General features: G+C 40.8%; 1 protein-coding gene across 20 annotated transcripts in view; it reads right to left on the minus strand.

Moving 5' to 3' along the window:
* The window catches only part of KLHL32 (kelch like family member 32), a 210,617-nt gene extending 192,393 nt beyond the window's left edge, over positions 1-18,224 (minus strand). For 14 of the 20 annotated variants that reach the window (XR_012433603.1, XM_074037443.1, XM_074037435.1 and 11 more), the window contains exon 1: positions 17,944-18,224. The gene's annotated coding sequence lies outside the window, so the exon portion shown is untranslated. Of the gene's footprint in view, positions 1-15,389; positions 15,425-17,493; positions 17,541-17,943 lie in introns of all 20 variants that reach the window. The other 6 variants (XM_074037436.1, XM_074037433.1, XM_065543691.2 and 3 more) reach the window with 2 other exon arrangements.
* Positions 18,225-25,919: the final 7,695 nt, after the last annotated feature.

Genomic DNA, 25,919 nt, shown 5'->3' on the forward strand with positions numbered 1-25,919 from the left:
GCACCAGACTAGGCTGACCCAGACAAGTGGGGCCAGCAGATCTTGGGCTGCAAAAGGCAGCGAAGCCTAAGCTAACAAACAATGACTGTGGAGTAACCGCTGGCTGTAAAGCAGGAGAATGTTTGAGCAACACATGTGCTTCAGGGAACTCTTTCAGATCACAGCCCAGGATAGTTAAGAACAGAGGGTTTTAACGGGGTTCCACAAACAGACCTTACCTAAGTTACTATATATACAGTACATATGCCAATCTTTTTCTGCATTCTTTCTCTGAGACCATATTCATACATGCCTTTTGCACAGGAATAAGGATCTGGACCATTTATTCTATTCTCAAAAAGTTATGAGACAACCAATTTCTGCACCTGACCCGTCATCCCAATTACACACAACAGAGAAAATGTAAGAGTTCAGAAGAAAGTATTCCAAATTGTTCTTGGGGGTCTTCTCATTGCTTAGATGGAACAGATCAGTAAAGGATAAATCACAGAAAAAAAGCAGCTACGTGACACCAGCCAAGGTGATCCTTGTGCAGCAGGGAACCTCTTGTGCAGCAGAGGCTCAAGAGGGGAAGCTTGAGAGGACGCTTTCTCAGGCTCACTTTTTCAAGAGTGGTGTAAGAGGGGCTTTCGTGGATTACGTGAAGTTGACTACAACATCTAGTCTTACCTGAATCATATCAAACCTCTTCTGCTTAATAAAACCAATGCTTCTCAGAGCTATTATTTCATTTGACTAAAATGTAAGTCACTCAGGAAACTTATTTAAGAACTAAATCAGATTAAGTATGGCTAATCCTTAATGGGAATAACAACAGGTTTTCAGAAAATACATGATAAGTAAGAATCATGATATCTCTTAAATCAAATATCAAAATGCATGTTTGTTTCACCACTTCCTAGAGAGAAGTCTTAGCATTTGTAGGAATTTGTTAGGAATATTTCTCAAAGTTAATATTTTTGAAACTAGTGCCAACCCAGGTGGAAAGAACAAAATATTCCTTTTTCAGGATGAGTTTGTGTCCTTTGTAGGGACACGGATGCAGCTGGAAACCATCATTCTCAGCAAACTATCGCAAGAACAGAAAACCAAACACCGCATGTTCTTACTCAGAGGTGGGAACTGAACAATGAGATCACTTGGACTCAGGAAGGGGAACATCACACACCGGGGCCTATTATGGGGAGGGGGGAAGGGGGATGGATTGCATTGGGAGTTATACCTGATGTAAATGACGAGTTGATGGGTGCTGACAAGTTAATGGGTGCAGCACACCAACATGGCACAAGTATACATATGTAACAAACCTGCACGTTATGCACATGTACCGTAGAACTTAAAGTATAAAAAAGAAAAAAAAAATTCCTTTTTCATTATCTTTATTAAAGTAGTGCTGACTTGAACATGCAAATCATAGAAGTTACACCTTTTAAAGCATTTTCAAGGAAATTTATTTTTTAAAATTTCAACCTTGTAAACCCTTGAAAAGACTTGAAAATTTGTTTATAAAAGTACAAAGGAAGAAATAATGGCTCAGAAAGACTAATGAGCTATCCGTGCCACTCTACAGTAAATCCTAAGGTGTTAATTATCTGATTTCCAGGAGGCTTCTTACCCCGAGGTATGCTTGATTTTTGAATGACTATGCACTTCAAGTTTCTATTTTTGATCTGTACATTTCACATCATCTATTACGCTTTCCATTCTCTGAATTCCAACAATTTGTACCTGTGTTAGTGATGCTTACCTTATGCCTACATCACAATTATGGGTGTATTATTGTTGTATTTTTCCTCTCTGCTGTTCTGCGAATGTATTCAGGGCATGGAGCGCCTCTCACCTCACTTCTATATACAGCATCCAATAAAGTCTGCTAAATGAATGAGTATACAGCATTTAGAGAGTAAGCACGAATCTTACTACAAAGTCTGGTGTGCAAGAAACTGTTCATTTGCCTTTTTTCTGTAACTCGGCTTATTATCTGTTCTACCAGTTGGGAAGCTCTGCCTTCTTGGGGCTGCTTAAGCAGGGCTATAGTATGGTTCTGGGATTTAGTGCAGTGGCATAGTAATGAGGTCTGGGCTGCAGGCTGCCTTTGGTCTCTGAGTCACCATGCATGCTTTATCTTGACCAACATCAAATTCAGTTGTCACTTTCACTCCTCTACTTTTTGGATATCAGCAGCATTCCGCATCAGTAAATGCTCTCTCCTTCAATCACACCACTGCATTGGCTTCTACGATTCCAGTCTCTCCTGGTTTTCTTCCTTCCTCTCTGGCTACACTTGTTTTTTTTTTCTTCCTTTTTGCTTATCCCTCTCTACCTAATCATTAAGAGTAACAGTTCCTAGAGATTTAATTGATCTACTCTATCCCTAGGCAATTTCAATCTCAATCAAAAATCATATTATGGGTCCAATGTTTTCTATGAGCTCCAAACATATAAGAACCTATGTAATATCTTCATTTCAACATCCTAAAGACAGCTCAAATTTAATATTGCCATAACCACACAGCTGTATGGATTAGTACTATAACCCATACAAATGGCACCAACATTAATGCAGTTGCATGGAATGTTACCTTCGCACTTGCAGTTGTATAGAATGACACCTCCACCTGCGCACATGTAGAAGTCATCAGGTTTTTCTTCCCTTACCCTCAATATTCGATCCAGCACCAGGCCCTGAAAATTTTACCTCCTGAGTTGTCCTTAGTCAATTTATCTCCTTCTCTATTCCCACCTCCCTAGGCTAAGCTACTTTTGATCGGAATCAGATCAATGGACTCCAGTGCCCTCCTATTCTGATTACTGTTCCCCTGTAATCAGATCTCATCTTAGCCTTCCACTTCCTGCCACTCCATCATTACAATTGTTCCTCAATGGCTTCTTGGCATTTCTGATAAAGATAGATATCTTTATAGGCCCGCATGCGGTCCTTCTCTTACTGTCCTCCAGCACATTTTCCCCTTCACTGTCCTTGGCTCTCTGCACCCCACTCTACCTTGTTGACACCGTGTTTCCTCCTAGGATTTTTTCCCATTACTTGAAACACTCTCCAACCCCTCCCTTTTGCCTCACTGATGCCTCATGTCCTTCAAACCCCCTTAGGGAAGGCTTCCTCATCAGCCTCCAGAGCAGGTCAAAGCTCCCCACTTTATACTTTTCACAATGCCATGAACCTCTCCTCCTCAGCACTTAGTTCTATTGTAATCTCACTTTCATTTGTGAGACCACGAGATGAATGCTTCCACTAGAGTGTCAGCTCAGAGATGACAAGTTCCTGACTGTCTTCCTCGCCACTGACTCATCAGCCATTGGCATAATGCCTGACACTTGACAGATGCCCAGTAACTGTGTGCCGAATGAGCATTCTTTACAAAGTAAAACAGTATTCCTGAGAAAACTGGCAATGCTTTTATAAGCAAAAACACCAACGGCAGCTGTAAGAAGCAATAACAACACGGAAGACTCCAGTGTTTTCTAACTTTCATCTTGCAATGACAGCATGGCAGGAAAAGGGGAGGGGCGGGTCACACAAGCCAATAAGGTGTGGCCCATGTCTCACAGCTGTTTGCTAGCTTTAGAGACTGAGTACTGGAAAATGTAGACGGTGGCCAAAAAAGACTGCCTACATTCACATTACCCTACACCCATAGAGCAGTAATCCTGGGAAGAAAGGCCTGCTGTCCTCAGAGAAAGGGGAGCAACCATTAGCTTCCCGGGCCCTTGAAGTTCACTTTAGAATAATCATAACAATCAATAACAAAAACGTACTGGGTGCTGACTCTGTGTCAGGCACTGGACAATGAAACTTACATACATCATTGCATGTGGGTCACATGATTATACTGCAGGGTGGGTGTAACTGTCCCTAGAGCACAATACTGGGGTTCAAAGAAATAAGTAACTTTCCTAAGACTAAATAACTCGTATATGAAAGAACCGGGATTCAAGCTTAGGCCTGTCTATTTCCAAATCCATTCCATCTATGTATTCCCTGGTGCTGCTCCTGCTGCAGGAAGAAAGAAAGGAAGCTACAAGCAGCCAAAGCCCACCTGCTGTGGAGGAGGCCAGCGGCTAGTGAACAGTGTGGTCCACAGGCAGCCTTAACACCACTGGTCATCAGGGAGGACCAGAGCAAACAGAAGCAGCAATAGCAGCACAGAGAATGCCGATGAGGTATCAGCAGGACACGAGAAGCATGTGGGAAGGCTGGAGCCCAGAAGCGAAGGTGTCCACTGTGGGGCCCAGTCCTGCCCCAGTACCAGCGCCCCCAGGACCCTCCAGCAGGGAACAACAGTGGACCTAGTGGAAGTGAAGTCTGGTCCTAATGCTGGTGCACCTGAACCATACATGTTTTGTTTTATTTTCTACTATGGAATTATCTTGTAACTATAACTTCACAACACTGGTGGCCAGAGACACCCTTGGTAAATATACAGCAAATTTGGAGCTGTGATGCTTTGAGAATAACAGATTTAGGAAAACATACACAGATAAGTTACCAGATTTCTTCAAATAATCAACTCTTAGGGGCTTTAAGGGTTTTTCTGTTTGTTTGTTTGTTTGTTTTAAATTATTCATTACTTGACAAAGAGGCTTAGGAATCAGAAATACATAACACTAAAGGTTGTCAAGGAATCGATATTTCCTGAGAGTGTGTTTATTTACAGAGTCTGAGAAAGAGACACGGTTCACATTGGGAAGAATTAGAAGGCAGGTGGAGAAATGCTTTTTGAGACCAATCAAGCCACGGGTCTTCAAAGGTTGCCAGAAGTTTTTAGAAAGGAGAGTGACACGATGGAAGCCACATCTCTAAAGATACTAGTGACAGCAGTCCCTAGGAAGTGACAGAAGGATAAAGAAAGTGGCACAGGGAAGCTGTAAGGAAGCTGAAGGCAGAAGAGCAGCTGTGAGGACAGAGGGTAGAGGAGGACACCTGAGGAAGTGGAAGGAGAGGCTGAGAGCCCCTGATAACCAAATATTGAGGCAGGAGTACACATTGATTCCATGTTCTCCTCCATAACTGAATGAAGAAATCATTCATTAATAGAATCATTCATTAATAGAAAACGTGTGAGGAGTCAGCTCATCTCCCTGAGGAGGATGGGGCAGTGGAGGCGCACCTAGAGAACCTCAGGATTGTTGCCCGACGGACATACACAGATGGAGCACAGGCACCCCTACATCTCTCTCCCATTTCTGTCCAACTTCCCCATGTCCTGACACTGGTTATCTGCAAATAAGTGCACATACACAAGAAATAGGATAATATCCAAATTTTACAGAAATATGCAGGTCCTTCATCTTTTGGACCACACATGCTAAACACTAAGCAAATAAGACAAATACATAAAAGTCTAGAAAAAGCAAATGTATAGATGTAGAAGCACACCAGAGGTTACCTATGATGGAGAGGGGGTGGGGAATAACTGCAAATGGGCATGAGGGAACATTTTGGGGTGACAGAAATGTTCTAAAACTGGATTGTGTTGGTGGCTACAGAACGCTATACATTTGCTACAAACTACTGAACTGTACACACTTACAATGGGTGAACTTTAATGATATGTCAGTTTTCCCTCAGTAAAACCGTTTTTTTTGTTTGTTTGTTTTTAATCGGTAAGAGCTATGGGGAAAAAAAATACAGGTTAAGATGAATTGAGAGTGAAGGGGTTGTTGCAATTTTAAGCACAGTGATCACAGTGGGCTTCATTAAGAAAGTGACATTTGAGCAAAGACCTGAAGGAGGTAAGACAGTGCGCCTGCGGGTAGGCAGGTGGCAGGGCATTCCAGGTCGAGGGTATTACCACCTGTGAGACACCAGTTCTAAGGCAGGAATGGGCAAGGCAATGGGAGATAAGAGGGGGTAGATGGTATACAGGGTCTGGTTCTTGGGATGGAAGCTGCTGCAGTTTTGGGCAAAGAAATATAGCCTCATTCAGGTTTTAAAATAAAAACTTTGGCTGCTGTGTTGAGAACAGTCTATAGGAGGCAAAGAAGACCTTCTGGGGATCTGCTGCAATGATTTAAACAACAGGTAATGTTGACTGGGACGAGAATGGTAGTGGGAAGTGGTGACATATGGTCAGATTCTGGGTATACTTTGAAGGTAGAGCCAACAGAATTTCCTGACTGTTTGGATGTAAGTTGTGAGAGAAAGACGCTAAGGATGTTTCCAAGGTTTGGGTGCTGAACAACCAAAAATGAGAAGGCTCTGAATGAGGTAGGCTTGAAGGAAAAATAATTGTAAAGCATGTATAGGGAACTATGCTACTAAGTTCTATGTGCCAAATCATTTCACATTCTTTGGGTGACTTTTTTAAAGGCTTCCTTCACTATAAGGTAGGTTTCCTTCCAATACATTGATTAGTTAAGATACTTTAGAGAAATGAATGGTCATGCAAATGTAGACATGTCTATTTAAAATCCTGATTCTTAGCATTCTTTATCCTTAGTCATTGGATTGCAGAATATCTCATTTCTTAAATTATTTCTTAATTATATTCCTAGTGACATTAGACTTAGCCTGCCTATAAAGGTCCTACTGCTGGCCCCAGCCAACCAACAAAAAGTACAGTGACACCAAAGGCAGTCAGTCACTCCTGAGTGATTCTCTTAAAGGGACAGGCTGAGCTGAGAAAAGGCCCTATCAATGTTGGGATATAGTAATAAAATCCACGTCCTATCTCAGAGCAAATTCAAGAAGCACCACATAGAAGGACCAAAATTCAAGGCCAGTCTATCTTGAGATTTATTTCTCCTTAGGAGAAACTGTGAAGAGATGGAGTAGGAAAAGGTCATATCCTTGTATAGAGATTTAAATAAATATGTACTGTCATTTCCTACACGTAAAATAGAGTTTTTCTTTCTTTGAATTCTACATTTACATAGATTCAGTTCCTTCGTATTTATTCTGCACATTTGGTCACTGGACTTCTCTATGCAGTCATTATCATTAATATACAAGTTAGAAATACACATTAGACTCAGCAGCTGTGCCCAAGGCTATTACTCCCTATAATTTGGCACAGATGGCCAAAGAGATGATTTTGGCAGGATGGTCCAATACTAACCACCCAATGAGGCTGCAACTTCAAAATCAATTGATGATAGACGTGGTTTCACAGTTAATGTTCCCTCTTTCCTCCTGGACCCCTCCTCTTTTCCTTGACAAAAAAGGCAGAAGAGTCCAACCAAAATCTAATTTGCCAAAGTTCCACAGACAGCATTTACCTTACTTTATAGGGGTGAAAAGGTAACTTGATAAAACAATTCTAGTCCTGAAATGGTCATTCTTCAGGTCAAAAGACTTTTTCTTCAAGTCAAAAATATTATTAAGCATTAAAAAGTTTCCTGCAATAGGAATTAAGCAGGAAACTTACTAACTCAGTAAGTAACTCAGTACCTAACTCAGTATCAGAAAACCATCACAATAGTCAATAATAATTAAATTGCCACAGACAGGTAAACCTAAGTATGAGGTCTGCCTTTCTCTCAGCTAGTCACACACCACAAAATGAATTCTCTTAAAATTACAATTAAGTACAGCCAATCATGCATAACCTTGATCATTTTTGTAGATGTCGGCAATTCATTTATGCCTTTCAAGTTGTCTAATGGCAAGGTTTTTTTTCTTCTTCTCTGTATCCTGGTGCTTAACAATTGCATATCTCCTAAAAATACCTAATATTCAAAAGCACATTTTAAGCCTTCCCAAAAATAAAGAGCAAGCTACAATTTGAAACTGTAGCCTCTCTGCTCCTCAAATCCTGCTGTATCCATACTATCCTACAGTAGTTCACTACCAACCTGTTAATCAATGACTCATTAGATTTCATCCACAGTGGAAATGGCATTCTCCAGTTGGCTTACATAATGCCATGTAATCACTATCAATGCTCTAAATCTAAAAAGATATAAAATAAAAACACACCTAGTTTTATCTTACGCAGAAATGTATGTTATTAATCAACCGAAGTGCCATATGGACAACTATGAGGATATTAGCTGCTCTCTGCAGCAATCTGCCTAATTAGTTGTACACAGATTTTAGTAGAAAATGATAACTTCCGTTTTGGTAGTAAAGATGTTAATCACACATCAAGACTTCTACCCAGACAGGGCACCTGGTTGGTAGAGAATTGTCTGTGTTGTTTAAATGTCCACTGAGTATCTGGAGAGCAGTGACCTCAGAACTGATTTAACCTGCTATTTTTTGTTGTTGTTAAGTGTGAATGACAAGAAAGCTGAGGCCCAGATCCAGACGGTCTGGCTGGTCCTTGGAAGGTGGGAATAAGAAGCAGAGTGTGAGCAGTTCACTGCACTCTAGACCACATCTCCCAAAGTAGACCTGTCACCATAATCAGTCAACGGGAGTTTCTTAATACACAAATGTCTCAGTACTAATGCAGATTCTCACACAGTAAGTATAGAAGATCCAGTAATCTACATTTCTGAAAAAATCTCAGGTCATTCTGAGGACCAGCCTGGTTGCAAACCTCTAGAGTGCACATATTTGCAGGACAGTGGTAAATATATGATTTTCTGATGCAAAGTCCTACAATGCCCAATCAAAACCAATACCAGAGCACTCTTAATACAAATAAAGTACTTAACGTATCTAATTTTATCTCATGGATGACAATGTGAGAAAAGTGAGATTCTTTGTGTTATCCCAATTTATACAGAAGGAGACTTAGGCACAGAGTTCTGAAGTCAAGGTAACTCCCTACAGAGTGAAAACTCAAGGAAACTGATTCCGCCTGCCTTTGCTCTCCCAATCCACTTACTGTGTCGACCCCTAGCCTAACCGTAATCCACAGAAACAGTAAGAGTGAGACATTTTCAATACTGATGTGTGACTTGAGCCACCATAAGTGAGTGCTGCCTAAAGAAAAGGCCTTATTAACCCTGGCACTGTTCTTAGGAGGCCTCAAAACTGGCCAAAGAGGGACATGTGGCTGGTTCCTGGGAAATGACCCTCTGTCCCAGCTGAGATAATGGTGGGCACTACAGCACCACATAGAAAGACTCTCTCCTGAAACTGTCAATATGCTTCCATCCCTGAGCTCAACCGTGGAGCTCCAGATACAAAGGGGAGATGCATTACATCTAAGAACTAAGGAAATTCTTGAGAGTAATGATAACCTGTGTTTCTTAAACATCTTGGTCAACAGTTGGCCACTGATGTGAAGGGCTCACTTAATGCTGAGAGGCAAGAAGTCCTCTTTCCAAACTTGCCTTGTCCCTGCATCCAACAAAGGAGTCATACACCTATAGCTGCTGACTGAGGCACTCCAAGTTTCCACATGAACAAAGAATGGATGGCAACAGAATTCTGAAGCAATCACAGGATATAAATTTCCTGAAAGAGGTCAAAGTAGAGGAAGCAGAATTCCAAGAATTCAATGCCCAAAAGGAAAAATTCAGTAATCAAGGCACATGTTTTGAGGGGTATGGGAATTTCATCCCTCATTAGGTCCAGGAGTAAAATATGTCATTATTTTCAAAGGCTTTATGTAGGGGTGATGCTCCTGCACAGATAAACCATGTAACTAATTCCTCCTGTCCTAATTCCACACTAGTGAAATCCTTAACCACTAAACCCTTAGCCACTAGGAAAATAATGTGCTGCCCAAAGAATTCCACCCACATCTGCAAACCCTTTGGCAGTTACATATACAGAATATATTAATATTCGATGTTAAAGCAATTAACAAAATGTAATGACAATAATTAATTGCAGGCTTCTGATGGGTTACATTGATAAAAACAGCATGAAACACAGAAATCAAAAATTGGCAACTTGGTAAGGTACAGTGGCTCAGATCTATAATTCCAGCACTTTGGAAGGCCAAGGTGGAAGAATTGCTTGAGCCCAGGAGTTCGAGACCAGCCAGGGAAACATAGTGAGACACCCATCTCTACAAAAAAAATTTTTTTAAATGAGCTGGGTGTGGTGATACACACCTATAGTCCCAACTACAAGGGAGACTGAAGTGGTAGGATCGCTTGAGCCCAGAAGATTAAGGCTGCAATGAGCTGTGACGATACCACTGCACTCCAGCCTGAGTGACAGAGCGAGAATCTGTCTCAAAAAAAAGGAAAAAAAAAATGACGACTTTGTGAAACAGTACAAGGTGAGAGAAGGGAAACATCAGAAAACCCTATAGCTGACACTAAGATTCACAAATCTTAGGGATTTCAGAAAAAAAGTCAAGTTAAATGCTGTATAGAAAGGCCTAAGGGCTGTGCATGAGTTTCTTAAATGACTTTTGCTCTATTAGGAGGTCCCATCTGTAGGTGATCTGGAATACCTCCAAGAAATGATAAATGGCTTTGGCCTAAAGCTAAAGAAGATAAGCTACGGCAAAATTAAATCAGATTGTAGGTAATTAATGTTTTCGTGGAAGAAAAAACAAAACATTGATTTCATATTTCTTTAGGCTTTGAAGTCTTTAAAAAAAAAAAAAAACAAAAAAAAAACCCCAGTCAGTTCTATCAGCTCAAGGACATCAAGCTAGGAAAGACTAATGAAGCTTTACGCAGCCAAAGGGGCATCTGATTACATCTACACCACTGCCTATCACAAAAACAACATTTTGTTTAAAAAGAAAGTCTCCTTTCAGAAAATGTCAAGCAGAGTAGATGACGAAGCAAGTGAATGAGAGACTCTATCAAAATAAATCTCCTCCACTCAGATATCTATATCAATTATAAACCTAAATTTCCAAAATAATAACCATAACTATTGCTTGGGGAGTGGTTTAGAATAAACCGGTATCTTCACATTTAGAGTACGCTTTTTCTTCGTAATGATTTTGTAACTGTGCTGGTCTGCGAATGTGATGCAGACACAAGACCTGGCACTGATGTCATCTCGGCTACCATATTTTTCAGCTGAGAATCTACACCTGACTATAATCAATCTCCATTACAAAACATTTTTTACCATATTCTTTTCTGGAGCCATAAAGAAATGAGTAAAGGATTTTCTGTCTTTAACAATCACAAAACTTGTCTTTTTTTTTTTTTTTTTTTTTTTTGAGACAGAGCCTCGCTCTGTCGCCCAGGCTGGAGTGTAGTGGCCGGATCGCAGCTCACTGCAAGCTCCGCCTCCCGGGTTTACGCCATTCTCCTGCCTCAGCCTCCCGAGTAGCTGGGAATACAGGTGCCCGCCACCTCACCTGGCTAGTTTTTTGTATTTTTTAGTAGAGACGGGGTTTCACCGGGTTAGCCAGGATGGTCTCGATCTCCTGACCTCGTGATCCGCCCGTCTCGCAAAACTTGTCTTTCTTATTTGAGGCATCTCAAGTAATGTTACCAACTAGTAAAAATGCATCTGAATTATGAAATTGCACTATATCTTTATAAATACTGAAATATATAAATATATGCATACATGCATACCAGGTATAAGCAGAGCATATTTAGCACAAGAAAAAGTATTTTATTTAAGGACGTGCTTTATAATCCATTGTATGATGAAAACAGAGTTTAGCTTGGTCTATGGGATCCTACAATATACTGCTCAGGCTAACTTCCTACAAGTGTGGTAAGCTGCTAGCAGTTCCTTCTGCTGTCTAGGTTCTCCCTAAGCCCATGGGCTGGGGGTGACTTTGAAAAGAGTCAAGTCATACTAATCTCATGTGCACTCCTGGGTCATCTGAAACCCACATGATATTTCAACACAGAAGAAGGAGTTGCTGGTGGGAACAGGGAATGAGTGAGGTCGTGGTGCAGAGAAAAAGAAAAAAATAGATTTAACTAGAAAGTATTCTGTTTGGGAAGATTTTAATCGTATCTGACTTGAAATTTGAGGAGTGTTTTTTTTTTTTTTTTTTAATCCTGGTGAGCTTTTGACCTTTCCATAAAATTTACATAATTCAGCATGAAGGGAAACTTCTAGTTGTCAAGAAAGATGTGGGCTCTAGAAATTGACCTTACAGAAAGGCTAAGAGGTCTGTACCCGCCAGGTACTTGATGCTGCCACTATTAATTCTATAGAGAACACAAGGGGCAGCTCTATGCTTTTTGCAGATGTGGACCCCTGAAGAGATCCTATGATAGACCCCAGAGAGCTGCCTGGGTAGGAGGAAACTGACTGACCCTTCCTCCTTTTCCTTGTGACCAGGCTGATGCTCCAGGAGCTGCATAAAAGAGGGAAGAGTGGCTTGTCAGAGAGAAAAGACATCATTGAGTCCAAGCTATGCATCCCTCTCCCTGGGAGAGCCCACCGTAAGCAGCATACTGCATCACTAAAAGCTCTATAGCATAACTAGGGTAGCTCCACTCCAAGGTCTGCACACCAGATTAAGACATTTTACATGGCTCAGGAAATTTAAATGAATTCCACCATCATTTTGAGGAAGGCAAAGGAGTGGGGAAAGGAGAGGCAAAGGGAAGGAATTAATAAGTACTGAGATTTTATTATACACCAACATTGTACTAGATGTTTCTATGCATATCTTATTTAATCTTAAAACAACTCCATAATCTAGGTAACAGAATTCCCATTTTACAGATGAGGAAAATGAGAGCTAGAGGGGATATGTAACTGCACTGTGAGTCACAGAACCAAGAAGTATCAGATTTAGTATTCAAATCCAGGCTCCAAGGCTCAGGTTCTTCTGGTTGTGCCATGCTACCTTGCACTTTCAATTGTAGAACTAAAAATCATAAATAATAAGGTTTCTAAGTAATGATTTTAAGTGAGGTATCAGAATTTGTGTCATAAAAAATTGCAAAATGCCTCCTCCACTGCTCTATTGTCTGTGCCATTAGCATCAAATATGTTCTCACTGAAGCAATCAGCTAGATGGGACTTCTTTTTCCATCAATATCTTGTATAACAAACTGGTTGTATCATCTGGGTGGGGAAGGGAGGGGGTAGCCCTGCTTCTAAGTAACTGGAACTGGCTCATCTGGCATGGAAAGCAGAATACATTATGCCTCAAATAAACATGTAGGAAAATGTTGTCAAGAGTCCATGAGAACTGCCAAAGACATTTCTTCTTCACTTAAAAATTATCTTATCAGGTTGGTGACTTCAACCTTGCAAGGGAAGAAGCTATTTTAGACAAATTTATAGCTTTCAATGCTTTTTGCCATATGTGGAACTAATCTGACTCCAAGTCAAGTCTGCAAAACTTTTTTTCTACATAGTTCGTTTAAAAATCTCACCAAAACTTATAGTGCCATATGTCAAAATCAAGTTAAATTAAATACATTAATGCATTGCAATGTGCATATGAAATAGGGAAAGAACAAAAGAAATATGAAGAAAGTTGAGCACTTCACATTGCTCAGCTCCTCTTAGGTAAAGATCTTGACAAGAAGGGCCTGGGAATGAAGGTTCTGATTAGAAATGCCAGGAAAAAGGTGAACAAAATGAATTCCATTTACTAATTCCCAACAAGACAGAAAGTAAAATGTTCTAGGATAAAGTCTTAAGTTCTACTCTACAAATTGGAAAACAATTCTGAAATAATAAGCAGTCATATAAGCAGAGAAGGGAAGTAAGACACTGCCTGACACAGAGACATAGCCACATCTATCTCTGCTGTCACCAAAAAGCCCCTTGTTTATTAAGAAAGATGGGCTCCTTACAGTATCATTTTTTCATAATATTTTCCATTACTTGCCAAATGTATCTGTGAAGAGCAAATCATCATATTGGCTTATATTGTACTTGATAGCAATTAAAATCCCTCCAACTTTAAAGTAAATTTCTATCATGACAAATATCCCCAGTGCTAGACTCTAGCTATGTCGCCTTCGATTTTATTTCATCCTGTTACCTTGTGCTGAACATTCTAACAGGTAGGTCTCCCACCCAGTCACCAAAGATCTAGTACTTAAATGCAAGTCTCGCTCCCACTTGCTTGTCACATTTCTTTCATATCTATACTGATGTAATAAAAACATTGACCCAACCAGGATCAAGATTATAGTACATTTATCTGTCACCAAAGCCTTCTGTCTGCATTTGAGTATAGCTTTTCAAATGGTTAACATACACCCCACATTTTTCCTTTACTTGTCCCAAACATACGAGACTTCATCAAAAGTATATGCAACCTTAAAATCTGTATCTGTAAGAGCTTCCTTAGCCTCCAAGTCTATGACTCTACTAGAAAAAAATAAGATTACATCTTTTATCATCTAATTTGCCAGAATCTTTTCCCATTATTGAAAATCCATATATTTATCTACTCCAAATGAATTTATATAAAATATGTGTATGCTTTTTCTATAGAAAAGTGATATCATGAGAAGAAATTATGTACCAGCCACCGAACATTAAAAATATAGACACGTCATCATGGTTTATGGGTATTTATCACGTGCCAGTCTCTGTATAGAGAATATAATATTGGTTTGTCCCTTGCCTTTATGTTCGGTCTTTTAGAAGAATCAGTACTACATTCTCCAGATTCTCCTCTATGGCTACAACTCTTCTCCTAGTCTCCTTCCCGAATTTGTCTTCCTCCATCCCCTCCCACCCATCCGCAGTTGCATCTTCTGCTGCACTCCGTCTTCGAGACCATAGTTCTTCCAAAGCTTTCATCACCCGCTCAGCTACAATAAGCTCATCAATATCAGGTATCACTAGCATCATCCTCTTAACCCACATTTCCAACAGACTGTCTGGTGGAGACTCCCATCTTTCAACAGCTATAAGGATTTTCATTTAATATAATCACACCCAGCCGTCAAGTTCCATCACTAATCCCCCTGCTACATAGGGACTGACCTGATCTCCACAATCAGAACACTTAAAAATTTTTCCCTGTGTCTGAGCTTCTACGGAATCTTATATTTCCATTGTAACATTTAACACATAACTCCCTCAAAATCACAATTATGTACATGTCTATAACCTGCATTAGATAACAGTTGAGAAGAAGGAATGTGAAGAGAGAAGAGCAGCTGAGGTTGCAAGATTTCTTTCATTGGTCCAATTGGACTTCGCAGTGTTAGATTCTCCATCTGTAAAATGGAAATAAGATGCCCAGTTTATAGAGTCACTGTGAAGCCAATATGGAAGTAGCTTGCTCACAGAAGAGCTCGAAAAGTGGACGCTGCCAGGAGCAGTGTGTTTGCTCTGAATCCTTGCGGGCAGAGACGGTATCTCCACAGCACTCAGCCAGGACTTTGTTAGAACATTACTAACACACACCTGCATAGCTCCTTACTAGGGGTGCAACATATTTCCACGAAAGGAAAACTGAAATGGCTTTATTTACTGTTAAGGCATCTTTCCAGAGGGGGATTTTAGAAGTCACTGTTCAAATCTTTTGGCTTTTCCTTTTAACTATACCCTCTCTGGATCCACCAAAGAGACAATGTAAATAAAATGACACTCCTTTCTGACTACTTACCTACTTCAGTGAAGTCCACTAGCATCTCTGTAGCTCTAGGAGAAATGGGAGAAAATGGCAGCTTCTTAAAATGTATTTACCTCACTACAAGATAGTTATTTAAGGAGTAAACATTTTATATACCAGCGTGCTGGGATTTAATGTCTCTGAGTTCCCACTTATGTTTTTGCTCCTTTGGCATCTTGCAGTATTCAGTGGTGGGTTTTAACTAATTACGTAACACTTTAATCAGACGTTTTCATTAAAGGCTCAGGATGCTCCATTTGCTGACCAATCCTACGTCTTCCTATAACAAGCACTCAACTTTTTTTACGGCAAGAAAAAAAACATTAAGCCAGGAACATAAGTTCTAAACTATAAATGCTTTTGTTTCACCAGATGCAAAAATTCCTATTTTGGAGCACTTCATGCTCTTTTATTTTCTGAGATATAAGAGAGAGATCTAGGAAACCTCAAAAAATTTTTGAACCAGTTTATTGAAGAACAAAGGTAGAGCATTTATTAGACTTTAATATTGAAATAAAAAACTGATCATTCGCAGTGATGGATGTATTTGTTCACATCAGTATTTTGTTAGAGAATAAAAACTTAAAATTGAGTGAGACCTCAGTAGTTATGGGTTGCTAACTAGCAGGCCACAGGCCAGATACGACCCAGATACATTTTTTAATGTGGTCCTTACAGTTTTTAAAATTAAGGATACCTCATATAAAAAATCTAGACGCTTCTGTTTTCCTTAAAAACCTGTCATGTTTTAGAGCCTGGACAATAACAATCAGCTACAGTGGAGTGGGAGCTGCCTCCTTTACAGTGGTTTGCAAGTTCCAGAGGCCACAGTTCACGCTCCACTCCCTACCCTCTCTCCCACGTGTCTTCTCTAGGCCTGCCCCACTCCTTTACATCACTTGCCAGATCCCTGCACACATCTGAAACGCACACACAACTTTTTTTAAGGGCAAGGAGACTGGATCTAGAAAGGGCTTCCCTATTCACTAGCTGTGACCTTCAGCAAGGTTTGAGTCTTGGGTTCCTCAGCTTTAAATGGAAGGTAATTTATTGGCCTCAAAGGGTTGTTGTGAGGATTAAAAAAAGAAGTATATGAGAAGTGCTTTTTACACTGTAATGTAAAATGTTTGTCGTCATCATTCACCTCCCAAAGCTCTGTGAGTTGCATAAATCCCCTCTATCTACCTCAGTCATTATTTGGCTTACTTGCTCCTCACATTATTTATTACACTTTCTATGACAGAGTTTAAAATCTAAATTAGAAGAATTTGACTTATTTTCTTGTGTCATTTAACAAGAAGTAGAAAAGATGAACAAAGATCCAAGGAAAACAAAATGAATTCTTGAATACCAGTGGATCTTTACTGGGCCATTTGTTTGTGGGGGAGGCATGAAATTCGTGCAAAATGTAATTACTGGATTGCTGATGCCTTCAAGTACTGTGTTACAAGTTCACCCAGTAGACACCTGAGGCCTCGAAACAAAACAAAACTGGTAGCCCAGGTATTAGGGGCTTCTGTGAAAGAGAAGCACTGACCTCTTCCATGGGCCTATCAGTGTTCTAGTAGAGGACCCAGTCCCATCAGAAAAAAACACAAAACAAAAACAACTGCACTTTCATATAAGCTCTAGTAAGCCATGGCACATATTTTATATCTATCTCTGTACATGTATAGAGATAAGACAGATCTTTAAAAAAATCAATAAGAGATTTTACAGAAAATAGAATCTTCTCAGAAATGAGCAGAGGTGCAGAAAACTGCGCTTCAATACTGATGCAGGGGATATAAAAATGCTAGCAAAGATGTATGTCATGAATGCTACCTTCTTACGTTACAAATTCACAAACATGTATTCCTGTTCTGCTTAATTCACAACAGAAGCTCATCCTTGTGTGGGGAACCACAATTAAAACATCTGCTTTTAACTTAAAATAATCACGACTAAGTGAATTGCAAAATAAAACTGGAAATAGAGGGGAAGAAGGGATCTAAACCGGAGTCAGCTTTCTTTATAAGATCACCAAAATGGGAGTAAATTATGATTCAAGACACAATCCGTTGAAAAATTCATCTGACGAATCCTTTTTAAAGCATACCATATAGTGCAATTACGGCTTTTCTTGAAGTTGAATGAAACCTCCACCTGAATACAAATTAACGAATGCCAAATTACCACAAGGTCCTCAGTATATATTTTATTTTGAATATCAAAATAAATAGCAGCATCATTTAAGAAACCAGTTCTTTCAATAGATGTCCCAGGGCTGATGTTTAAGCAAGTCTCCTTGGCAACCAAGGAGCACAGTACATATTGGGCTGGGGGGGGGGGGGGGCGGGGGAAGGGAAGAAGTGGGGAGCGACTCCAGGGCTGGCAGCATAAGTAATCTGAGTAGTGGCTGCTCCCGTTAGACGACACCGGCAGAGACTGCATGGGCTGCAAGCCCCTGAAATGTCAACTCCGGGTCTGCCCCCACTGGCGCACCAGCAGCCTCCCACCCTCTTCCTCGGGTCTGCAGAACAGGTTACAAGGAGAGAGACTGGCTTACCCGATGGGGTGAGCGGTCTGCTGGGTTAGGTGCCCGAGACGGCAGCGCAGGCACCGGCCTCTCCTTGATGCACAATGGCTCTGCTTCGCCCCACGATGCTGAGGTTAAGAGAACCCGCAGTAGCTTCGCTCTGCTGGTTCGGGGATGCAGTAGTGAAGACGAGCGTCCTACAGTGTTTGTGTGTGCAAAAGTGTGTGTGTGTGTGCCTGCGTGCATATGTGTGCGCGCGAGTGCCTGCGCGCTCCCGGACTGTCGCGCGGGGAAACTGCTCCCTAGTAAATAAAAAGCCCTAGCCAGCACTGCAGGTGGCACGTCCCGCTAGCTCCGCCCCAGGCGGTCGCGTCAGACTGGAGACGCACCTTGGCACCCCCGGGGCGGGTTCAGATGCCACAGGGCTCCGCCTCCTCCCGCCTTCAGCTAGCCCGCGCGCTCGCTTCCCCTCCCCCTTCCCTGCGATCCCGCGCATATCCCTTCCCTGCCCGGCGCGCAACGCCGCCGCCAGCCGCCAGCAAGCTCGCTCCCCCGCCGCCCCCCGCCCCCGTCGTCGGCGAGCAGCCGGCGCGCTTTCGCTGGTCCCGGAAGTCCCCTCCTCCACGCCGCCTTCCTCCTCGCTCTCCAGCACCTGCGTCGCCGGCCCGTGGGTCACATGCGCAGTCTGTAGCCACCACTGAGGCGACTGAGACCCGGAACCCAGCCTGCTTGCCCCCAGACTGTCTTCCCAGGGCTGGCGGGCAACTTGAGCGAACAGATGCCGTGGCCCTAAGTCGGTGTGCCAGGGAGTCCTTCCTCTGCTAACTTGTGAAGTTCAAGTTGCCTCTAGTCCTAGCGGCCCTACAGTAGCCCTCCTCAGGATAATACACTCTATGGTACTGACCAGAACAAATTCACAGTAACTTTGAGAAATGACGGGGGACCAACCCCCTAGAGGTGGATGAAATTCCCAAGCCTAAGAAATGAGAAAGGGTATGATTACTGTGGTTACTGCTAATTCAGCAATAAAACTGCAAACAGACAACCACCACAGAACCATACCTTTTTTTTTTTTTTTTTTTTTTTGAGACGGAGTCTCGCTCTGTTGCCTGGGCTGGAGTGCAGTGGCCGGATCTCAGCTCACTGCAAGCTCCGCCGCCCGGGTTCACGCCATTCTCCTGCCTCAGCCTCCCGAGTAGCTGGGACTACAGGCGCCCGCCACCTCGCCCGGCTAGTTTTTTGTATTTTTTAGTAGAGACGGGGTTTCACCGTGTTAGCCACGATGGTCTCGATCTCCTGACCTCGTGATCCGCCCATCTCGGCCTCCCAAAGTGCTGGGATTACAGGCTTGAGCCACCGCGCCCGGCAGAAGCATACCATTAAATTCCAGGGCCTGGCACACTCTAGTGCCACTTGCGAGTCATTCAGGTCACTCCTGTGTAAAACATGCTGAGAAACTCACACTGAAGCAAAATGGGTAATTTTAATAGGTAAATATTTCAGCATTGAATTGAAAACCTCAGTCCAACGTGGAGGTAAGACACCGGAAGCAGGAAGAATGTAACTAAATTGGAGTAAACGGTATTTTGTAGAAGTTCAGGATTTAACTTACTGCAGAGATAGTATGTTAATCCTATTTCTTGCAGGTTTATGTTGTGCCACAGAGTTGGGCTAGGAACACTGCCCTGATCTAGTTTGAGGTGTCCTTAATGTTCTCAAATCAGTGGTTCAGCGATTATTTTCTACTTCTAGATCCACAAGATTTGGGGTTTTTTTCGTTTGCTCCCTCTGGGGGTTATCTGTCTGGCTTCTAGTGCTTCATTTTCATGGTTCTGATATTTGGACCTTAGGATGTTGGGTACCTACTTCTCTAGCAGTGCTGGACACAGCATAGATACAGAGGAAAGAATGACAAACAACTGACTACAAACATTAGGTGCAGTGTCATCCTAAGAATTTTTCATAAGCAACTTGAAAGTTTTGATTGTGTTGTCTTCTATCAGAAAATCAAATATGAAAGCATCTTTGAACCAAAATTATTGACGGTGACGGGTATCAATAAATAAAACACTCCTTTAAGATTCCCAAGGTGTTTGTCACTAAAGTGAGAATACTTAAAATTTTAAGCCCATCTATGTTGATTGGGTTATCTGTCTGTCTAGAATAAATAGAAGCTATTTATTTAGTATAATTAAATAGAGCAAAGACTATAATTGCATTTACACAGGAAAAGAATATTTACACCACCAACTCACCATCTGTGTGACTGTAGAAGAATATCTTACTGCCCAAGCTGGGTGTGTCATGGTGTCTCCTGGCCCTAGCACAATGTCTGCCACATAGTATCAGCTCACTAAATATTGTTCATTGACACATGGAGTTGAGGTTTGAATGTCAAATGCCTAGTAAAACGTCTAGTTCAGAGAGGGCAAGCTTTTCCTAAATGGTTCCTTAGTATTGATTTAAAGTTTATGTTTTGTCTTAAGTCTTTTATTTCTCTAAAATAAGAGACACTAATTTATTCAATAACCACCAAAATTCAACAGAAATATTTTGCAGTTTACTCCACTCCTAGAGGAGCAACTAGGTATTAGGCACCATTTCTCTCTTAGGTACCATTATATATAGTCTTTCTCCTTATTAAGAAAACGACTTAAAATAATACTTCCCAAAAGCTGTTTTCTGGAATTCTCGTTATTTGTTTAGCAATTTTTTGAGCTCCTAGAATGTGTTAGGTGGTGTAATCCATGTAGGTCTTTTGTCAATAAATATACATTGTTCCTGTTTCAATCTAGTGATGTTATGAGAGATGAGCTGAAGAAGTTTTTTTTTTTTTAAAAAGTGTGAGTCTTTGGTTGCAACTGAAAACCCTCTGCCCAATTTAGGCAAGAAGGAACTTAATAGAAGGATATCAGGAGCTCTAAAAATTGATGGAAAGCCTAGCTGGATACCCGGAATAGAAAGCCAGCAGGAGAATTCCAAAGGGCACAGAAGCAGTGACAACAGGATAATGTCAGGACAGGAATGTTGTAAGATGGTGTCTTCCATTGCTGAAATGGGTGAGCCCCAATGGCTTGCTCTTTGTACTCCCAGTTGTAGTCTGCAGCTTCCAGTTGTCCTAGCCTGGAGCATTGGTCTGTCCCTCAGTTGTGGTAGTGTGGGACCCCTGCTTATAGCCCCACTAGATTTAAAAAGAAGAGTGGACACCGGGTGGCTGGAAAATAGCATATATTCACTATAGGAAATAGGGTGCCAGGTCAGATGATTTGGGGAAACACTGAAAACTAGGTTCCTGTCACATTGGTATATTAAAGACTGAGGCCTTACATAAAAGAAACCTCTTTCACTTTCTTAAACAAGTATCCTAGAGTTTGGCTGAGTATGTAACACTTTTTTCTTTTTTTTTCAGCTTGCCTCTTAATATACTTTGGAAAGCATCTTGGAACACAAATTTTTGCAGCATTATTTTCATCTATCATCAACTTGTCCATGAGCCAAGATATAGGAGGGTAGCATAAACCTAGTGCTGTGAGTTTTTATAAAGTCTGTATTCTAACAGCTTTGGGAGAATCAGATTTGAAACTGTCTCTAGACAGATCAGATTTCTAGCTAAAACTACATCCTGAAAGAGAGCTATGTCATAGTTCTTTGTTAAGTTCCTGATAGCTGCCTCCTCCCGAAGCAAATAAGGAGGAAATTGTCATTCTTAATGCCAGTGTCGTGGTTTTCTGTCACAAACCAGTAGTGACATTGAGGAATCACTGAGCCATATTTCTAATTACAGTACTACTCGAGAGAACAGATCAGTATTAATTATCCCAAAGCAAAATTGATTTTTGGCTGGTATTCTCTAGTTTTCAAGTGGATAACACAAAACAACTCTAGCTAACACTTCACTTTACTCAGTTACCTATGGGTACATTTTGTAGCTAATTCATCCTATTCATCAGGAGCCAGTGCCAGTGTAACTCAAAACTAGCGCCACAGGAAATTTTTTACTGTTAAAATATTTCATGTTTACATTTTCTGTGCCACATTCTTTGATATCAAATGCTGTTGTTGTTTTCAGTCTAATTCGACATAATCAACTAGACACATAATGGGAGCTTTGTAAAAATGTACAGTGCTGAATAGAAAATAGCCCCTACCTATAAGAAAGAATATTGTAATTGCACAATTAAATAGGTTCGACAAAATATAAAGAGGATTCTTAGTCATCATTAAGATAAGGCAGATTTAAAAATAAATTGTAATTTTCATGTATCAGATTGGCAAAGACGTAAAAAGATTATAATACCTAGTGCTTCAGAGAATATGGGTAAAGAAGAGCTTATGAGAATTTAAATCAATACAAACACTTTGGAAAACAACTTGTCAATATTTACATTCATTATTTTTTTCTTAAAAGCTCATACTTTTTGGTCCAGCAATTCCAATTCTAAGAATTCATCCTAGGGTTACCTCACACAAAAGTTCAAAGACTTATGTGAAAGGATACTCATGATAGCTTGGTAATATTTGAGAGAGAAAAGGGGAGGGAGAAGGGGGGAGAGAGAGAGAGAGAGAGGGACAGAGAGAACTAAAGGTCCATCATTTGGGGACCAGTCAAATTATGAAGATACCAAGTAGCCATTTAAAAAACAGAGTAGATCCTTGCAGACTGATATCAAAGCTATATCACTAAGTGAAAAATGCAAGTGGAAGATCGATAGGTATACTGTGATGTAGTTTGTGTAAAAGTAGAGGAAGAGAAGGAGGGAGATGTGTGTTTAACTGTGTGTTTTTACATTTTACTGGCTCAGGAGGAGAGGCGTGAATCTGAAGCTGGCTCTGTTCAGTGCCATAGACATCAAGGTGCTGGACCTTCCATGTCACCTCAGTACCATCGATGTTCTGTGTCACTCTCTAACCCGGGGAACTCACACATGTCCTAGGGCATTCAAAAGGTCAGGATAGGCCCCTCTTAGGGCACATATTCTCTCCTCCTGGATTTTGGAAGGTGGGATACCATGGAAAGGAAAACTAACAGTTGTATTGGTCTTAGTTGAATGAAGACTGGGTGTCAACAGGTGCTGGAGGTGACCAGCAGTGCTCATAGTGTTAGAGGATGGTGTCTGTGATGCCAACTCTACTCTCCAAGGATTTTCCTTAACCAGGCCCCTTTCCCTGACCCGAAAGACCATGCTCCCTTACTGAGTAGTCATGATCTTCCCATCATCCCAGCCCAGGGAACCCTATCCAGTCCTCCCAGTTAGCAAGATTCACTCTTCGTCACCGTGTATTTTTTTCCCTGAAACTGTTTCTGTTCCTGTGTAAATAGACCCTGCCTTTCTTCTGAGGACTGGTCTTTTGAAACTCATTAAATCAAGAAGCAAATTTGGTTGGTTGATTGGTTTTCTTAACCTGTGGTCTCTAATGTTATCCCTCCACTGAGGCAAGTTTTGTAAAATGCCTACTTGGTTGAATGGGCAAGAGCCCAAGTATGAGACAACACCAGGAACCAAAGGCATATCAGTTATATCTAGAAATATCTGAAGTAAGAAATTTGCTTTTCTCTGAAAAAGGGGATGATGTGGCTCTTTTCTTTTTCATTTTCTACCTTTCTGTACCGTTTATTATTTTTATGATGAGCATGAGTAATATTTATATTAAAATGCATTAGTAAATTTAAAGCATTACTTTTTAGAATCAATTTATAAAAGTGGCTATTAAAACACTTTTAATTGCATTACTGGAAAATAGTAAGCATCACAGTCAGAAAAAAAAATTGCTTAAATACTCTGGAAATCCTAAAATTAATCAAGCAACATTGGCAACTACGTAACTACACCTATATATAAACCTGGTAGAAGTAGAAGATTAAAAAACAAACAAATGAAACACATATGAATAGATCCCATACTTTCAACGTTTGGTCTGCATAGACTCAAGAAATCTACTTTTCAGTTCTAATTCCATATTCTTTCCTGACCGTTTCCCGTTCTCTTTAATCATAGTGACAAATGAGTCACAATACTTTTTAATCAGAGTTTCCTGTATCAGTTACAGTTCTTTGCTTCTGTTTTAAGCAACTGAAATTGATTCTTGATAACCTGATTACTTTACTGGAAATACAGTGAAGAAGATACTTAATTGGAAGGATACTAGTGGCTCATAGAATTGAGGGACTGGGAGGGAAAACCTGAATATCCAAGCTTTTAGTAAAACGAGGAACCCAAATAACTCCACTCCATCCAAGATTCAAATTCCCAGGAGAATCTAATTGGTCAAGTCTAGGTCATGAACCTCTCACTGTGCTGAGACAGCGAGAAGAGAGATGGGGAGGACAGGATATGTGAAATGGGGAAGGAAGACTTCCCCCAGGGAAGAGTGAAGTTCTCTTACCTCCACAGGGGAAAGGGATGCTACACTGCACAGGTGGAGTGATGGCTCTTCATTTTCTCCATTTTTTAAAAGTAGACTTAATTGAGGAATTTTATTACTTCCTTTTAATATTTTCTTTTATTATATCCTCTCCTGCCCCATTACTGCTTCAAAACACATTTCAAGTAGAATCAGAATTGATATTTTAAAACAAATTAATGCAAGTTTTAAAGATATAAATTCTCTTTTAAAAAGTGATGAGTAACCCACTGAATGTGAAGATGTCTCACAGTAGCCTATTTTGAAAATTTTCTTTCATGTTTAGGCCACTTATCATGGAATTTAAATTGAACACTTGGTGATACATCAAATTTTTAGTTTCTAATCTTAGAACTCTGTGTGGGATCAGTTTTCACAGAAAGTTCATCACTATTTTACAGTAGTATAATGTAGATTAATGTACCCGACACTTCTAAAATTCTAACCCCACAGTAGTAATGTGTGAATTTAAGTATGCCAAATGTAATGTTTCCCAAGCCATATCAGCCTGAAGGTAAAAATAGGTCATAAGAACTGTCAGAAATAACACAAAAATATTTCTACAGCTTTAGTCTGTCTGATTAACAGAAACTAGCATCCCTGGCTTCTCCAAATTTTATTTCAAGTTCTCTCAAAGGTATTTTACCTATGAGCTCTGTTAACTCACCCTGCTCATCCTTGCTAGCACAAGAAATAGCCCTTTGTAGATACTGCAAGTGAGACTACCTGGCTGCCTTGGACAGCAGCTCTTTCTGTTTTTATTTACTCCTTTTCCTCCTTTTTATAGTTTCTTCCTTCTAGGCCAGTGATTCCAGTGGTTCTCAAGAAAAGGTGATTTTGTCCCTCAGGGCACATAATGTCCGGATTCATTACTGTTTTGCATGCCTAGAAAAGAAGAATGCTACTGGCATCTAGAAGGTAAATCCAGGGATGCTGCTAAACATCCTATAATGAACGGGACAGCCCCTGCAACAACGAATGATCTGATCCCAAACTGTTAAAAATCCTTTTTAAGGCACAGACCTCAGTCTCAGAGAGGTAGCTTAGGGGACAGTTTGAGTAACAAACATGTTCTGTCCTCAAAAGTCAACAGTCCTTTGATGTTCTTACACCAAAGATACTCCTCGTCTCTGACTTCACTTAGGATGATGTTCTTTTCCCTGAAGTCTCTTAAGCCCGTCACAGGAATTGATCCCTGACACATGGAGAACCACACACTGCAGTCTTCCTGACAAACCCAAACATGCCTGAATACCAGAGGAGGCCCAGTTGAAGTTCCTGCTTAATATTGCTGAAGTTCCTTGCAATATTAAAGATAGGATTGCCTCCTCTGTGAAGAATGTAATGATCATTTGGGGCATTGAACAAGAGATGGTGCCTCTGTCATAGCTGTTGTTTTCTGTTGCCAGCATCTCTCTCTGACCTCATCCTCCTTCTGATAACAGATTGGGGAATGGACCTCAGGTCAGACAGACAATAGACCTTTCCCAGGATGTTTTACTTCTAAACTCAAGCTGAGTAAAGAGAATCTCTTTTCTGGTCTGAGAACTACAGGGTATGAGTCTCCAGGGGAACCATTTTGTGACAGTGAGGCTATCATGCAG

This window comes from Macaca fascicularis, chromosome 4 (assembly GCF_037993035.2).
Source record: "Macaca fascicularis isolate 582-1 chromosome 4, T2T-MFA8v1.1".
Lineage (NCBI taxonomy): Eukaryota > Metazoa > Chordata > Mammalia > Primates > Cercopithecidae > Macaca > Macaca fascicularis.